General features: G+C 47.0%; 1 protein-coding gene and 1 long non-coding RNA gene across 3 annotated transcripts in view; both read left to right on the forward strand.

Moving 5' to 3' along the window:
* The window catches only part of LOC134477953 (uncharacterized), a 38,140-nt gene extending 27,303 nt beyond the window's left edge, over positions 1 to 10,837 (forward strand). Inside the window, exon 2 of the long non-coding RNA XR_010050291.1 lies at positions 9,993 to 10,837. This is a non-coding gene — a long non-coding RNA (uncharacterized LOC134477953). The remainder of the gene's footprint in view (positions 1 to 9,992) is intronic.
* The window catches only part of Oxr1 (oxidation resistance 1), a 300,752-nt gene that overhangs the window by 89,465 nt on the left and 192,643 nt on the right, over positions 1 to 18,644 (forward strand). The gene's annotated exons all lie outside the window — the stretch shown is intronic.

Below are 18,644 nucleotides of genomic sequence, written 5' to 3' on the forward strand. Positions count from 1 at the left end.
ATGGACAATTAGGTTGTTTCCAAGATCTGGCTATTACAAATTGTGCTGCTATAAATATGGGTGAACATATATCACTGTGGTATGATGCTTTCAATTCTGGGAATATGCCTAGAAGTGGAATAGCTGGGTCAAATGGGGCTTCCAGTCCCAGCTTTCTGAGAAATCTCCAGACTGACCGCCACAATGGTTGCACTAGTCTACACTCCCATCAACAGTGCAGGAGAGTTCCTTTTTCCCCACATCCTCTCCAGCATTTGTTGTTGTTGGTTTTCTTGATCTTGGCCATTCTTTCAGGAGTGAGATGAAATCTCAGTGTGGTTTTAATTTGCATTTCTCTAATGACTAATGATGATGAACATTTTTTCATATATTTATTTGCCATTTGTATTTCTTCATCTGAAAATTGTTTATTGATCTCAGATGCCCATTTTTGGATTGGATCTTTGAATTTTGGGGTCTGATTTTTTAATTATTTATATGTTTTAGACAGAAGTCCTTTGTCTGAGGGGCAGTTCACTAAGATTATTTCCCAGTTTGTGGGTTTTCTTTTCACTATGCTGGAGATTTCTTTTGACGTGCAGAAACTTTTTAATAAGAGGTGATCCCAATTATTGTCTCTGGGAAGTATTTCCCGTGCGGTTTGAGTCCTGTTCACGAATTCTCTACCTACTCCTATGTCTTCAAGGTTTTTACCCAATTTGTCTTCCAATAGATTTAGTGTTTCTGTTTTAATATTTAGATCTTTGATCTATTTAGATTTTATTTTAGTACATGGTGATAGGCATGGGTCTAGTTTTAGTTTTTGGCATATGGAGAGCCAGTTTTTCCAACACCATTTATTAAAGAGACTGTGGGTTCTTCCAGTAAACATGTTTGGCCCCTTTATCAAAGATAAGGTGGTTGAGTGTGTTTGTAGTTGTAGTTGTACCTTCTAATCTATTCCACTGATCTTCGGCTTTGTTTTGGTTCCAGTACCATGTTGATTTTACTACAGTTGCCTTGTAGTATAACTTCAAGTCAGAGATTGTGATGCCTCCTGCCTTGCCTTTGCTGCTTAGAACTGTCCTTGCTATTCTAGGTCTCTTCTCACTCCAGATGAATTTTAGGATTGATTTCTCGAGTTCTATGAGGTATTTTTATCGAGATTGCATTGAATCTGTATAAAGGTTTTGGAAGAATGGCCATTTCCACAATATTTATTCTTCCTATCCATGAGCAAGGGATGTCTTTCCATTTTCTGAGATCATCTTCAATTTCATTTTTCAGTGTATTATAATTTTCCCTGTATAGGTCTTTCACTTCTTTTGTGAAAGTAATTCCTACATACTTCATATTTTTGGTTGCTAGTGTGAAGGGTGTGGCTTCTCTTATTTCTCTCTCTGTGACTTTGTTGTTAGTGTATAGGAATGCTATTGATTTCTGAGTATTGATTTTATATCCAGCTACATTGCTGAATTTATCTATTATATCTAGGAGTCTTTCAATGGAGTTTTGGGGATCTTCTATATAGAGTATCATGTCATCTGCAAATAATGATAATTTAACTTCTTCTTTTCCTATCTTTACCCCTTTTATTTCTCTCTCTTGTCTAATTGCTCTGGCTAGTATTTCCAGTACTATATTACTTAGAAGTGGTGATAAGGGACATCCTTGTCTTGTGCTTGATTTTAAAGTAAAGGCCTTCAATTTTTGGCCATTTACTATGATACTGGCTGTTGGTTTGTCATAGATGGCCTTTATTATATTAAGGTAAAGACCATCTAGTTCAATTTTCTGCAAGGTTCTTATCATGAATGAATACTGGACCTTATCAAAAGCTTTTTCTGCATCTATAGAAATGATCATGTGATTCTTACTTTTGGCTCTGTTGATATGGTCAATTACATTTATTGATTTACATATATTGAACCATCCCTGCATGCGTGGAATGAATCCCACTTGGTCATGGTGTATGATCTTCTTGATGATTTGCTGCATCCTATTTGCCAATATTTTATTGAGGATTTTTGCATCTGTGTTCATCGGGGAGATTGATCTGTAGTTCTCTTTTTCAGTTGGATCCTTCTCAGGTTTTGGTACTAGAGTAATATTTGCTTCCAGGAATGACTTGAGAAGGATTGCTTCCCTTTCAATTTCATTGAAGAGTTTGAGGAGTGTTGGCATTAGGTATTCTTTGTATTTCTTGTAGAATTCTGCAGTGAATCTGTCTGGTCCTGGGCTCTTCTTTGTAGGTAAAGATTTAATTGCATTTTCAATTTCATTAATAGAAATTGGGTTATTCAGCAGTTTTACATCTTCATGACCTCGCTTTGGTACTTCGTATGCTTCTAGGAATCTATTTTGTCTGTGTTATCAAACCTTTCAGAGTAGAGGTTTTCAAAATAGGTGTTGTGATCTTCTGTATTTCTATAGGGTCTGTAGTGATTTCACCTCTTTCATTCCTTATTGCATGAATTTGAGCTTTTTCTTCCCTTTTTTAAATTAGGTTGGCTAGGGCCTTGTCAATTTTATTTATTCTTTCAAAGAACCAACTCTTTGATTCATTGATTTTTGGATTTTTTTTTTTAGTCTCTGTTGCATTGATTTCTGCTCTGATTTTTATAATTTCTTCTCTTCTTTTGGCCTTGGGCTTGACTTGCTCTTCTTTTTCTAGATGTTTGAGGTGTAACATCAGGTTTTTATTTGTATTCGTTCTGTTTTCCTGATGTGGGAACTCAGTGCAATAAATTTTCCTCTGAGGACAGCTTTCATTGCATCCCACAGATTCTGGTAAGTTGTATTTGTGTTTTCATTTGTTTGTAGGCATTGTTTAATTTCTTCTTTAATTTCCTCTGTGACCTACTGATTACTCAAGAGTGTGTTATTCAGTTTCCATGTTTTTGTGGGATTTTTGCAGTATCTTTTATCATTAATTTCTAATTTCATAGCACTATGGTCCGATAGCATGCAAGGGATAATTTCAACCCTTTTGCATTTATTTAAATATGTTCTGTGAGTTAATATATGGTCTATTTTAGAGAATGACCCATGTACTGCTGAGAAGAATGTGTATTCTGTTGTTGTTGGGTGGAATACTCTGTATGTGTCTATTAAGTCCATTTGTTCACAGGTGCGATTCAGTTCTTTTATTTCTGTCCTGATTTTCTATCTGGTTGATCTTTCCATTGGTGTCAATGCTGTGTTAAGATCTCCTGTTACAATTGTGTTACTGCTAATTTGGTTTTTCATTTCTGTTAGTACTTGTTTTATATAACTGGGTGCTCTGGAATTTGGTGCATATATATTTAAGATAGTTCTCTCTTCCTCTTGGAGTTTTCCCTTAACCAGTATGTAGTGACCTTATTAATCCCTTCTGATCATTAACGGCTTGAAGTTCACATTGTCTGCAAACAGAATAGCTACCCCTGCTTTTTTTGGGGTTCCTGTTGCATGAAGTATTGTTTTCATCCTTTGTCTTTTAGTCTGTGAGTATCCTTTTGGGTTAGATGGGTTTCTTGTAGACAGCATACGGTTCGATGTTGTTTCTTGATCCATTCTGCCAGTCTGTTTCTTTTAATTGGTGCATTGAGACCATTTATATTAATGGTTATAACTGTTATATATTGGTTTATTTTTGACATGTTATCTTTCTGCTGTTGAATCTTTATCTTTCTGTTCTGTTTAATTGTCTGCTTTGTTTAGAGGTTTTTTCCTAAATGTATTTGGCTGTTTTTCAGTATCCTTTGCAGGGTTGGCTTGGTGATCATGAAATTTTTCAGCTGTTCTTTGATAGGTTTTCCTTTATAGGTGATCTGTCTTTTCTCTCTAACAGCTTTTAATAGTCTATTCTTTTGTTCGATTTCTGGGATGGCCATTATTATATGTCTAGGTGTAGTTTTATTTTGGTTATGGCTATTTGCAGTTCTATCTGCTACATTGATCTTGATATCGGTTTCCAATCTCATCTTTGGGGAATTTTCAGCTATTACTTCTCTAAATATCCTCTTGACATCCTTTATGTTGTCCCTGTCTTTTTCATTTATCCCTATCAACCTTATGTTGTTTCTCTTTGCGTCATCTTGCAGGTGTTGAATTGTTATTTCCTGATTTCTTGTTATTTTTAAAAGATCTTTCCTTTCCTGTTCACTGGCTGCAATCTTGTCTTCGAGGTCTGAAATTCTATCTTCACATTCATTGAGGCGGTTTTTACAACTTTTGATGTAGTTTTTGATTTCCTGTGTATCTCTTTGCATCTGCTTTATATATTCTGTTTGTTTCTTATATTGTTCATTCAAGGGTTCTTTTTGTTTAGTTCCTCCAATTTTTTAATTGTCTTCTTTAGATATGTTCAGCATCTCCTTCATTTCTTTTATCATTTCTTCTTTTACCTGAGAGATTATTTCTAGTTTGATTTCCTTTAAGGCTTCCCAGAGTTGCTTCTTTATTTCAGTTACTATTATTTCAGGTATTTCAGTCATGTGGCATGTATTTTCTTCTATGCACATGGCTCCTAGCCTTTCTTGGGATGGGCTGGATGTTTGAGATTGCATTTTGGTCTTTCGTTTTTTCATTTTCCTATAGTTTCGAGCTTCAAGTGTTGTTCCAAGTGAGGGAGAGTGGTCCGCCAGGCTGGGACGAGGTTCTGCGGCTCGACCCGACTCACTGTTCCTGGCAAGAAGTGGTGGCCTGGCCCCCAGGCGAGAAAGAGAGTTCTGCCAGACTGGGACAGGGTTCCATTCCTTGGCCCAACTCACTGATCCCCAGCAGTGTTTTAAATTAACACTAGGATTTCATTTGGAATTAGCAGCAGCTGTTTTCAAACAGCTAGGTGAAAAGTTGTAGATGACACTAGAGTTGGGCTTCAAGACTTGAATTCTGCAGAGTAAGGGGCCAGAACTTTGTGTGCAGCAGTAATGAGTGCCCAGTATTGCGTTTAAAGGAAACCAGTACCTGGATGATTGCATCAATGTGATTTTGTTGCTGTGAGAAAATACCCAAGTTTTGGTTCTTTACAAAGAAAGGCATTTTGTTTAGCTGAGAGCTCTGCAGATTCAAGAGCAGGCTGTGCATCTACATTCACTGATGATAGCCTCCTGGCAGACGGCACCTCTGTGTCAGGAAGAGATCACCTGGAAGGCAGGAAGACTAAGTGGGAGGCAGCCGCTGGACTTGCATTATGACAACCATTCTCTGGAGAACTGATCCAGCCTTTATGAAACCTTCTTTAACCTCATCCCAGGGTAGGACACCTTCACAAGCCCCCAACCCCACCAGGATGGAGACCAAACTTTCAACAGATGAGCAGTTGAAGTCTATTCTCAAGCCATACTCACACCCTGCCAACAGTGCCAGTGGGTTTTGAGTACCGAAAGCTGCTTAGCGTGTACTAACCCAGTAAGGACGTTAGAGTTAGAATTCAACAATGGAACGTCCATAAGCATCTGGGGATGCAATGTGGTGGCGCCCCCTGTTCCTGTGCTTACTCTGAAAGGCCCCCAGCACCAACATGATGCCTGTCCTGACAACAAGGAGCACAAGCTGCCTTTAAACTTCCTTGTCCAGCACGAGAGCCTGAAGGCCACTGCAGGGAGTGCTCGAAACCATGGTGCAGTGGATGAGATCAGAGCCAGCACTCACTCACCACGGAGAAAGCTGAGGCTTTTGTGGCACAGCCCGGGGTCATGTACTGGTTCTCCTGCTTACTGTGGGTCTGCCCACAGCCCATGGATGCTCACTGTGTTCTGTGTGTGAGATTTGGTGGCAGTGGGTGGTCCACTAACACTGGACCAGCATCCAGCCCCACCTTTCATACTTCCCAAAAAGCAGGGGCTGTCCAGGGCCCCAGGCTGCTCAGGGCCAGGCTTTTCTTCTGATGGCTTCAGGTCTGAGCACTGTGCCTGCCACTCATAAGAAATGATGGCCGTATTGGAAAAGTTATGATATAGGTTTATAAAGCCTCCATTTTTAGAAGAGTATGAGAGAGAGAGATTGAGAGAGAGTGAGTGCCCTCTAGATAGGACTGTTCACCTTTTGTTATTCAGATAATTTTTGTGTTTCTCAGTTTTTCTAAGAAATGCAATTGTGAATCTTACATAGAATTTATTAATGTCTTCCAGTATTTTGCTCAGTGTAAATAAAGCTTACGAATGTTCAGTATAAATATTTTATGCAAGTCTCCATAATACTTTCTTTCTTAGAAGAACTGGAGATGAAGATCATCCTGTGACTAGACACTAAGGTTAGAAGAATCTCGGTAGCCTTCTCTGTGTCCATGTGTAGATTGAACGTCCATGCTTTTATTTTACATAATAAGTAGTGTTTTTTATCTTAAGCATTTTCATGAAGTCATAATCCCCTGCAAAATGAATACATTCCCTAAACCTCCAAAGACCAATTGCAAAATGCTGGAGGAACTGCTATGCTGTAAAAACCAATGCGTCAGTTAGGTTTCCTCAGCTTTAAGCAATGGGAACAGTGCGGTGGAAGCAGCCGCTGCATCCTGGGGCTCCGGAGCTGACCTCCTGTTTCCCTTCCCTTCCTCCCATGTCGGCTGCGCTCTTGACCTAGCTGACTTCCGTCCAGAGCCAGGACGAGAAGCATCGATTGCTGGGCCCAGAAGGCCTTTGTTTCCACAGCTGCCACAAGAAGAAAGGTTTATTGATTTTGGTTTTTTTGGTCTCAGACTGAGGCTTCCATCACCCCACTCCTGCCTTTGTACACACCTGCCGGATGTAAAGCAACACGGAGCTGAACCAGACCAGAGCCGCCGCCTGTCTTACAGAAGTCATCTGAGCTTCAGAACTGAGACAGCTGCAGAATTTGCGACCTCTCAGAGCCCGTGTCTCAGGTTATCTTCCTGTCAAGGAGGAAGGGTCAGAGCCATCTGATGAGTGTCACACTGTCTGTGCTGGTGGCTACCAGGGGTGTCCTGAGCCGTCCTCATCTCAGGGAGGAATGGCTTGGAAGTCACCTAGCTGGCACCCCGCTGCACGCAGACACCCTGTACCCCACAGTGCTGCAGCCTGGGTCTCTGGGGTAAACAGCATTGCTCTGTGTTTGGGCAGAATCCATGCATCTCGGGATCCCAGGCTGATCTGCTTGGGGCCGACGTTCTTGCTTCTGTTTCTGAGAGCAGAAGATGATCCTCTTTCAGGATGGGGATGTGTTCTGAGTGGCCCAGAGCGTGGGGAAAGTGAGGTTCTAGCACTTCTGCAGTAGGTCAGAAGAGCCCTGGCCACTTTTGCTCAGCACCTGGGGACCCTCTGTCCTAGGAATCCATCTGTCCTCAGTGCCACACTCAAAGAAGCCCAAGGTCTGCTAAGCAGCCTGCTGGTGACCTTCAAGGCTACCGGGCTACAAGCTCACCCACAGGATCATCAGAGCAGAAGAGGAGGAAGGGAGGATAGTTAGGGTTACAGGAGAGGGGCAGGAGGGGCAGGAGGAGGGAGAGGTGAGGGAGGGCACAGTGATGGCAGTGGTGGGTACAATTAGGGCCGCACGCCACCGCTTACCCAGCAGGCGCTGTGCACCGCCACGCTGTGACCTGCGATGTCTCACTGGGATCCCAGGCACCCTCACCTCTCTGCGTGGCCCACTGCCCACGCACCTGTGATGTTTGTTAAGGGAATGGTTTAACTGCAGGAAGGCAACTGAATGAGTTCGGTTCTTCCTCTGGGAAGACAAGACGAGGACCCCGGGAGAGGACCCAGCCCTCTGCCCGGGGACAGACCTGGCAGCTGGCTCTGTTCTCTGCGGCCCTACAGCACCCACAGCAGCACCCACAGGAGTGTGTGCCCACTGGGTGGTGGCTGAGGAGATGGATGAATCAGCAAGGGGAAGCATGAATATGAGGCTTCCTATACTTTCTGTGCCTAGAACACTGGCTGATGTAAGGTGGGGGGCCTGGAAAATATATGTTGAATGAAGAAATGTTCGGATAATGGCCTTCTGTTTCATAAAAATACATACAATTCATGTCCTACAGGAAGCCTTATAGAAACCTGCTTTCTTCAATCCACATTACTTTTAAAAAGTACACCCCTGTTAAAATCAGTCTGTCTGTTCAGTTGTTTTAGCTGTGATATTTTATACCATGCCATGTGTTTATCCATTCTATTTTTAGATTGTGGTACTTCTAATTTTTCATTTTTTAAAATAATTCTGAAAGGAATAGTCTTTTGAGTATTCTTAGCGTTTTGCCTAAGGGGGACAACTGTTTCTGCAGTCTTTCACTTGTGATTTAACCCATCATAAAAGTGACTATATTGAATTATTTCTTGGCTCGGGGAGATGGTCTATCACTGATAGTTCCACGGGAGACCTGAGGGTCATTTTAAGAGAGGGAAGCACAGTGTTATGTAACGCTTTGCTCTGAGGAACAGGTTACTGTCATATCTGAGGCTTAATTTTGCTTCCCTCTCGAGGCACACCCCAGTGGGCAGTAGATTTTCCTGCTGGTGGTGGCGTGGAGGGGTCACTCCCATGTCCTGTGCATGCGACTGTGCTCCTGTGGCTGTGTGGCGGTGAGCGCGTCTGTGTTACTACGGCCCCGTGGAGTGGGACACTGACTTGTACCATCGCCCATTCCCTGGAGAACAAGACCGGCCTGCGTGGCTCTGGGGGACGTCTGGCCTTTGATTGTGACGCTGTGACTGCTCAAACCCAGCTAAGCCGCGCATGCTTCTTCATGAGTGATCTCTTTTCCTCGCTCCCCGTTAAATGAGGGGAGGGAGAAGCCAAATTGGATTCATTGAATTTGTAACAATTTGGAGTGAAACAAAATTAAAATGTACGTCTACATTTTTAAAGTTTGTGCTAAGAAAACTTACAACTTTACCAATGTTCACATTGGGTGGGATCCAGAAAGTACCGTGTGCGTTTGCTTCCTGCTGCTGTGGTATGGAAGTGGCCGCCAGGTGCAGTCTACGGGCACCGTTAGGGATTTAAGTTCAGGACTCTGCGTCAACCTAATACGATGCGTGCTTTGGGTCTGCTTCCTCGCTTTATGAAAGGGACGCAGAGAGGTTTGCCACGTGGTGGCCACAATTTTCCTCAGGACATTCCACTGCCCAGTGATGGGAGCCTGGCTCAGGTCCACATGAAGTCTGGGTGTAGGAACAGCGTGGGTCACACCTGTGTCCTTAGAAGACGGTCCCCGCTGTCCACTCCAGGCCACATGCAGCCTCCACACAGCCACCCTGCTGAAGGTAGGAAGGTCCGGGCCCGGGCTGGCAGTGGCCTTATTCCTTCAGTCCCTGCACATTTTGAGAACTGAGGGTAGCCTGGCCTCAACCTCAGGCGCCTGGTGTGGCAGGGACATGGGGTCCACACAGTCAACTGCCATGGAGGGAAGGTGAAGGGGTAGGCTGTCCCTGGCCCCAAGCATGCGGAAACAGGGCCTGGACAAAACGGAGTTGCATCTGCCATCCAGGAGCAGACAGGACAGGACCGACGCAGGCAGGACCAGCCCAGCGGTGGGAGGCTGCAGGTGCGCCCTCCCCTGTCTGCGGTGGGTCTCTAGCTGCCGAGGGCACCTGCGGCTTCAGCATGGTGCCTGCTGCAGTGGTGCATGTGAGCTGCAGCCCTGTACACTTCAGGGGGCACCTGCAGCTTGCTTTTCTGTCCTGGTGGAAGAACATGCACCTTGTTAAGGAAATGATGACGCCAACACCCACATAGTTGTGATTTATCTTGCTAAAATAGCAAGCCTGTCACAACACGGGGACCATGAGTTTCAGCAAGTAAAAGCTGAATTTCAGGTAAGAAAACAAGATGACATAGTGTCTAATTCTACAGCTTATTTTTGCATTAGACCAAATGTCCTTCTTCATAGCTCCCATGCGAAGTCATTTCCATCGAGCAGTTTCTCCCCTTGTCATGGTGCAGTGCTTTCCTGTCTCTCCCAGTCTAGCTGCTCTGTGTTGGTGCTGTTTGCACAGTGATTGAATTCATCAGGTGCTGGTTCGCCCCACACTTCTGTAGCCTTCACTTTGGGTCTTTGTCCTCTGGCTCAGGTAGCACCTCTCTTGGGGAAGATGAGCAGCAGGAAGACGCCAGGTGAACCCATCCAGAGTGCTGGTGACATGGGTCATGGCACCTCATTTTGGCAACAGCTCCTGGTGCATGAGCAGTGACGGCCGGGATCTGCGTCTTAGGGCTATCACCCATGGCTTCTCCCGGACTCTCTCAAGGCTGTTCTCACCCGGAGTGATGGCTGCTCCCAGCCTGCAGGAACACAGAACCCACCTGTGGGACAGCGTGAGCTGAAGGCGGGCGGCAAAGCACCAGGGTGGACAGGAAGGCTGCCCGGGGCCACTCAGTATGGAGATGGCGAGTAGCTGGGGCTGTGTGGCCTGCAGAGCAGCCTGGGCTGGGCTGGTGGCTGGCAGCGTGGGCAGTGGGCACGGTGGGGTCAGCACAGCACAGCACACAGTGTGTGCCGGAACTGAGGACCAAGCCTGTGCTGCAGCTGACTTCCAGGGAGTGGCTCCCTCTCGGGGGTGCTGTGCAGACCTGGGGGTCCACAGAATCCGTTTCTGCCCACAAGCAGCAGTGTAGACGCAGATGCAGGAGATCCAGGACTGCAGTGTTGAAGTTCACATCCTGATCCAGAGTCCTCTAAATGGGAAAAGGAGGAGCCTGGGAAACCCATCGCGGCCCAGGGAACGATCGTATCTTGATCCGTCACAGTTTTGAACAAAACGGGCATCGCTAGCTGATGTCACTGCACCCCGAATTTTCCAGGTGCAGTGTGAAAAAAACCCGCAGAACATCACATGAAACATTTTAGGTTGGCTGCATGTGAAATGATAAAATTTGTATTTACTGTGCTAAATTATTAAAGGTGATTGTATTTTCATATGGCTCCAAGATGTTTAAAGTCACATACACGCACCATAGCATCTGGCTGTGGATGGGACTGTATTAGTTGACTGAGAATGGAGGGCAGCTACAAGGACTTGGGAGTCACCACCTAACCCTGGACTCTGAATCCACATTTGTTGCTGCGGCTGCACCCACTATTTAGTGGTGTGATATTTGTACAGTTTTTCTCTCTCTACACCCTGAAAGGGTAAGGCCAGCAACTGGGGAGGGGTCCCATGCCTCACTGGGAGGGGAAAGGGAACCCACTCCTTTCCAGTGACAGAATAACCAAATTCATTGACATTGGATGGTTAGATTTTATATAGGCCTCTGCATGCATCTAAAATTATCAAGCCGCTGATAAATAGATTACTGTATAGTTTCACCTCTCACATTTTTCTTTTCAAAGAGGTGTGGGACTTGATTTGTAGTTATTATCTTTTTGGATATGATTAATTTAAAAATAGCATTGATGACACCATTTAATGATTGAAATCTTGAATACTTAAGTGAAAATTTATCTTTCAAAGCATTAAAATTGGAATATTATCAAATGTGAGGTCAAAATACTAGTGTAGCATGTATTTTGACCAGAGGGAATGTTTTTAACCAATTGATATACTCAGGATAGATGTATAATAGTAATTAGTACCCCCAGTATAGCTACTAAAAATTGCTTATATTTATGTTTCTAGCTAACTGGGATTTACAAATATCCTTTAAAACTGCATTCTTCAATTTTTAAGAAAGAAAACTTTCAAATTTATATGGACACCTGAGCATGCACTCTGTATGTATACACCATACAGATGACAGTGTGTTAGGAGAATTTCATAAAAATTACTGCATCTGAGGATGCATGTACAATGCTTTAGAGGCGACCTTGGGAGGGGCATCAGCTGTTCCAGGAGAGTTCCTTTCTGGGGTTCTCAAATCCGTTGTCTGCTATCCCACCCCAGAGCCAGGGCTTAGGGGTACCAGGCGGCAAGGCTGGGGCAGGCTGGTCATCTGTCCTCCTGTCACTGACACCCAGCCCACGGTCCCTTCCTGTTTGGACCTTGCTGACTCTAGTTGTCCTCTTATCTTGTCTCCAGACTTCGTGTCCTCCCCATAACCCTGTCCCTATCCCACTGCCTCCATCACTTGTCCAGTTCACGGACTTTATCACTTTATGAGTTTCCACCAGGTGTCCACTTAGCCAGATTCTACTTGAATAAAAATTTTCAGGACAGAAATCAAAGGATGTCTGAGCTAATTAGTTTACAGCTTGGCACAATTCCTGCTGCAAAGCCTTGGGTGATTTCCAGAATGGCAAGAAATTCTGTTCTTTCTGTTCCTTTCTCTTAAAGCATAGGATCCCCTTGGAGAGCTATGGCAGAGTGCAGTTTTCCCTGAGTGGAGGGGGCTCACTTGGGAGCAACTGACCATCTCCCCAGGGTGCAGGTGCTGGCTCACAGAGCACCATCAGGACTAGGACCCACGTGTCTTTCCAGGCTACTTGCAGGAGAGGCAAGCCCGGCCTGGCTGGCTGTGCTGGGGAGACAGGCACTGAGCATTCCTCTCCAGCCCAGGCAGCTGGGTGACAGTGAAAACCTGTGACTACAGCATCGTGTCCCATCTCTGTCCCCTGGAAGTAAGCATGGAGAGCCCTGTGGTACACAGTGTGGCCTCTGAAGGACTGACTGGTATGGTGGTGGACTCACCGTGTCAGTGTAAGGAACATCCCCCCAAATTAGCCCAGCATAGCTCTGGGTGTGGAAGGCCTGCCCGAGGACGATGGTTACCAGAATGCTCTCAGAGGGAAATGGAGGAAGGCTCGATCCTGCTTCTTCGGAGAGCGCCAGTCTCTGCCTTCACCTTGGATGTCTGCTGGTGTCCAGCACAGATCCTGCAGCCTTCTGGCAAGAACACTTCAGCCTCCTGACATGGACTGGCACGGGACCCTTCGCTGAGCTCCAGGCCTTCGACTGGATGCTTCGGTTTCCAGCACGCAATCAGCCTTTTGCACTTGACCACACCCAACTCTGTGGATGCCAGCTGTAAGCCAGTCTTGTAAATCCTTATGTATCTGTGCATCTTGTACAAAATCTGTTCCTTTGACTGGTACAGCTTTGCATCCAGCAAATGCCTCTAACCCACTGCTGCTCCTCTTTAGAAGTGCAGTGTGGGAATGCACTGGTCCACCTTGCTGGAACACCTCTCTGACCTCGCAGGGAGCTTGTCTGCTTATCAGTTACATGTTTTCTGTGTTCTCTTGTGGAGAAATCTAAATAACTTTTCCCCCAGCTCCTGCCATCCTTTACAGTGCATGTTCTTCCCTTCTTACTGCTTCTTGATACGGTGCTGGTGCTGAGAATTTCCAGCTGAGGGCCTTGTTTATCACCCATGTCTTCTGTGCTGCAGGTGTCCCATAGGACATCTGATTTGGGGAACTAGGGCTGATCTCATGAGAGGTCACTAAGTCGACCTCACCTAATTTTCTTCTTCTAATAGGGCGACCTTGATGATACGAAAAGCTGTCTTGCTTGATACGAAAATCAAGGCTGTAAGACAGGAAATGTAATGCGTCTGGAGAATCACAGGGCAGATCTGAACCCCATCACTGCCATTCCCAGGCTGCTGAGTCACCCTTCGTGAGCTCTGTCCCTTCTTGTGTTAAAATGGAAACGTGAGCAGCACCTGCTTCCTAGGCCACTAGGAAACAACGCGGACTGAGCACTCGCAGTGTGTGATGGCTCGGAGCCTGACACAGGCCCTGTCCGTGTCGCTTCTGTGTCTTCCTGTGGCCCTGCAAAGCCTTTCTCACATGTGGACCGAGGGGCAGAGGCAGGCAGCACTCCTTGGGCCGGGTGGCAGTGCCTTGCAAGGACAGCAGGTGCGGCAAGGGTGGCCTTTTACCTGGTACCAGTGCCACCCACCAGCCGCTGCTGAGGTGGTGGAGGGACTCAAGGGACCACAGCAAGGCTCCCCGTAACTGGACACCCATGGGTGCCTGCCTACCCAGAAATGACAAGGGCCAAGAGCTGCCTGGGGAAGGTGCGTCCAGAAGCCTCCGACGCTTCTCTATCATGAAGAAAGCATCTCTGGTCCTATCAGGAAGTAGATCTCTGATTTCTGCATGAGAAGGGATCCACTCCTTCTGCTCATAGAGACAACAGGTGGGTCTCTTGGCGCTGAATGGGGCCAGGGACAGGGCGACTGCCAAGGGCACGGGTGTTAAAGAGAGGAACTCAGGACGCGCCTGGACCCACGTTCTCCTCCGATCGTTCTGTGGCTTTTACATGGGGTTCTTCCTAATTCCACCTCTGCTGCCTGTCATTTATGAGCAGTGACTTGAATGGTTTTCAGTGGCACGGAGAGGTAATTTCTGCTCCCGCCGAAAGTGTATGGATCGCTTATATATTTCAGAATGCTGTGTGTAGCTTAAGGACAACATTGTCATTAAAAGTAATGACTCAGAAAACAAGGATCGTGAAGGGTGTTGTTGATCTTGCTCTGAGAGCAGCAGGTTTGGAAGTTCCTGCTGTTTAAGTTCATGGTGGCCCAGGTCGGCAGGGGAATCTCGTCCACAGCCTTATGGGTGGCCCTGTGAGCGAGGAGGAGAGGGAGGAACGCGAGCCCGTCCTTCGCTGGGCTTTTCCACTGTGAGATTAGGTTTCTTTTTCTTTGTTTCAAAAAGATAAACACATTGTTCGTGATTTTTAAGAACATCCTAGTTTCAAGCTTATGTTTTTGCATCGTGTCTCATAATTGAAGCCTGTTTTTATCTTCTGGTACAGAATTTCTTGGTGGGGAAAGGAACACAGCCTTTGCCTGTTTAACCAGCTCTGAGGTGGCAGTCTGGTCCGTGCTTGACATTTATAGATGACTGTGAATTTTTATCTTGGAAGGAAGAAGACCACAAGCATCTAGGAACTTCATTTTTAGCAAGGTTTTTCTGCTCCAATGATGCAGATGCCTCGGGATTAAGAGTTCCTTGCTGGCCCTTGACCCTACCCCTTCGCTGATTCCCAAGAGCAAACCCTGGCCGGGCTCTCCACGCTCCTCCCATCAATAATGGAAGGATGCAAACCACACGGTGGCCAGGCCGTGTGGTGCTGGGCAGATGGGCTTGGTCTCTCCCCTTGGGCTGGGGGAGCTCTCGGGTCTCCTCTGCCCCACTCAGAACCAATGAGGCCCCCGTGGGGTGGGTGTGCGCTGCCCTGCAGGGCCATTGCTGTTCCCACTCTCTCCACAGCTTCCTTTAGAAGCTGGGTACGAAACCAGCAAAGTGCCAGCCTCTCAGGGCTGGTGGAGTTACCCACAGGGCCATTAGTATCTTGGTTTTAAAAAAAGTGAAACATTAAATCCAATCTAACTTTTAAAAATTCCCTTCACATTTTCTTCACTAGATGTTTAAATTATGAACTCTGCATATTGATGTAAATGAGAACAGAACAGGTAGGTGGCCAAGTCCTCGGTGTACAACCCCCTTCCGCAGTGGCTGTGGTGTTCCCCATATGACCTCAGACTGTGCACGTGTATGCCTGCCCACCATCCACATAACATCGCACTCCAGTTCATCCGGGGTGCTGGGGTTGAAGCCCTTCTTAGGGGTCCCCTGGTTTCAGGCTGATGCCTTCTTCTTTCTGAGTTCTATGTTCATTGAGGGGGTGACAATTTCTAAACTGCCACCTGCCGCCCTGCATCCTGATTCCCAGCAGTTAAAATGTTCTGAACAGAGAGATGGACGGAGGAAGGAGGCAGGAATGGACGTGAAGGCAGGCCCTTCAGGGCAAATGCAGCCGTGGGTAGGGCAGGGCTTCCTGGGGCTGCTGGTGTGTCCAGGGTCTGCCCAGGGGCCCCTCCTCCCTCCTCCAGCCCCACAAATCCTACCTGCTCCAAGCTGGGGGGTGGGGTGGAACCTGTGCTCTTGCATTATTCTGCTTGCTTTACTCTTTTTAAAACACTTTGTTTTCCTGGAAAGGTGGTGCTTGTACATTTGACAGGAGCAGTGTGAGGGCAGCGCCTGGCCACAGTGGGTGAGCAGCAGGGGAGGTCACTGCAGTCTCCACCACCGCCAGCCTCCGCCGCTTCTTCCTGTGCAGAGGTCCACAGTCCTCTGTCCCAGCTGTGTTTGGAGCCCCTCTTGTGCTGCAGAGCTGGGTGGCTGCCCTTCCTAGCCGCTGTGCTCCTGCCCTGCTGTGCACCTCCCTGCCCCCTTCACCCACTGTCTCAGCCCTGAGAGCCTCTGTTGGGCCCTCACCCCGAGGAGATCACCACTCTTGGACTTCACACGAGTGAGGACATGCCCTTTTGCTTTCCTGGTGTCTGGCTTATTTCATTTAACACCATCTCCAGGCTCTTCCACGATACCAAAAATGACCAGATTTCCTTCTTCTGGGGGCCTAGTGTTATCCTATTGTGTACACCCCATTTTGTTATCCAGTCATTCATTATCAGACCCCTAGGATGGTTCCACAAATTGATGTGATCAATATGGGGGTGCTGATCAACATGGGGGTCGTTCCTGCATTCTATCTCAGTTCTCTTGGATAACTGGAGCGTGTGGTTCCTCTTGTTCTGGTCTTGTCGGGAACCTCCATAACAGCTGTACTAACTGACCCTTCTAGCCAGGCCCGCAGCCTTCTTTCTCTGCACTCTGGCTGATCACTTCTATCTTCATTATTCTCCGTCCTCAGAGCCACGCTCACCCTTCATGATTCGGTTCAATGCCAGCTCCAGGCCTTCCTCGGCTCTCCGTGTCTTGGCCTCTTCCTCTCTGGAATTCTCTAGCACTTTGCGTACACTCATTCGGCCCACACTCTCATTTTCCCAGACCCAAACGCTCAAGGATGAGAAGCGGCTTTGTGACAGTGCCTCTTGCTTTGCCTTGCCGCTCACGCAGTGCTCTCTAGCTGCACGTGGCTGTTGTGCCCCTGCCCTTCTGCTGGCTGTGGACTGCTGTGTGGTGACGACTCTCCCTCGTCTGCTGAGAGGCTCGTGCCACTGCAGCCATGAGTCACACATCACCAGACAGAAGACTGTCACCTCGGTGTTGGTCAAGTCCAAAGTTTTGCTTAAACCCCACCGACCCAATATTTGCATACCCTTCATCATACTGTGTGGCTTATCTGATCAACCATGAGTGGCATCTCCACAGTTTTACATGAAGAATAACACACAGCTAAGAACCTGAACACAGCAGTGAAGAGCAATTTTAGGACCCTTAGGCATGAGGTCTCTGCTGGAATGTTGTCTGTGGTTACGAACACCAGCCATGGAGCGGGTCAGGGCCTGTGCACAGCCCTGCTGGCGATGGTGCCAGCCGTGTGGCTTGGGGCAGTGCCCTGGCTCCCCGGGCTCTGGCACCCTCTTCGGATGTAGAGGTTCCAGGATCCCACTGACACTGATTCCTACAAGCTGCCTCCTGACCCAGTGAGTCCCACGTCACTGACCTGGACTTGTCCCTAAATTCTGACCAGGCTTTTGCCTCTGAGAAAGTCAGTGCTCTTCAGTGCTATAATTTAGCAGCTCTGGAGAGTACAGCATTTTTATCACTAGTTTTTCACTATTAAATTCCATAAATTTACTCACATCTCACTTCACACTATATTCATGAAGAGCTAATAGCTTGGTTTTTGCAAGCTAGAAGAAAGATCTGAAAAGGAACATTCTGCGCTGTACACAGGGAAGGATCCGTCATACAGGACTAAATAGAACTTCGGATAGAGCCCTGAGTCACTCTTGAAAAGGGAAGTGAGTCATCCTGGGTCACAGCGGATGCAGAGAGAGCTGGAAATAGAATCCAGAGCTGTGCAGCCCTCCCTTGGCACTTCTGGGGACAACTCCGGGCCGCCTACTGAGCTGGGAGACGCTGCCACCACGGTGCCGCTTCCGGCGGAGACCTGTGTGATGGATTTCCTGGGCTTCGTTTTACTTGGCAGAAGCAGGAGAAGCATTGGCCACTAAAATCCACCGAATTTCTTGTGTGATAAAAATACGTGAAAGAAAAGATTGAATTGATCATATGCATTGTCTGGTTTTTTCCCCATTGATAAAATAGTTATGTTGAAACTGTTCAATAACATTGTCATTTGCAGGACAGAGAAATTGAATCTTCATACTGTGATTTAATGTACCTTCTGAATTTCTTCCATCATCCACAATAAACATCCCCAGGACACATACCTAGGCAGCCCTGTGGTCACTTTCTGTGCCCAGCTCACCCTAGACCATGCCCACTGACAGCTGGACTTTCCCTCTGTCCCAGGGAGCTGAGGGGTGGACACAGAGATGCAGGAATTCTGCAGACTGAATGAACTCATGTCTGTGTGTGCGTGCGTGTGTGTGTCACTGTGTGCACTGCACCCCTCAGTGCTCATCCAGGGCTCCAGTCTCCCTTCTCTCATTGAACAGGGATGTGCTCTTTGCATCAGTTGGTCATCTGCTGGAACTGGCTTCTCTGGAGAGCCAGGTCAACCTTTATTCTCACTGCTTTCCTCCAAAACCTCTCCGTCCCTGTCCAAGTGAACTTGTTTCTGCCCCACCCAAGCACCTTTCCTGGGGAAGGTAGGCTCAGATCTTGAAAATCGCAGGCAGACCCTGTGTGCTGGTCTCACTGACCTAACCCAGCTTGCTTGGACAGGTCAGCTGGTTCCAACTGCCCCAGTGGCCACCTTGCCCAGATAGTAGCAGATGCTCCTCATGATACAGTATGGCTGCCAGCTGGGTGACATCACAGCCACCCTCCTCACTCAACAGCTGGCATGTGCTGTCGTCGAGGGGCAGTGGGAAGCACTGACTGTCAGCTCCTGTGGTCT

This window comes from Cavia porcellus, unplaced genomic scaffold, assembly GCF_034190915.1.
Source record: "Cavia porcellus strain 051 isolate PalLab524CR breed Dunkin Hartley unplaced genomic scaffold, mCavPor4.1 scaffold_10, whole genome shotgun sequence".
In the NCBI taxonomy this organism is placed as follows: Eukaryota; Metazoa; Chordata; class Mammalia; order Rodentia; family Caviidae; genus Cavia; species Cavia porcellus.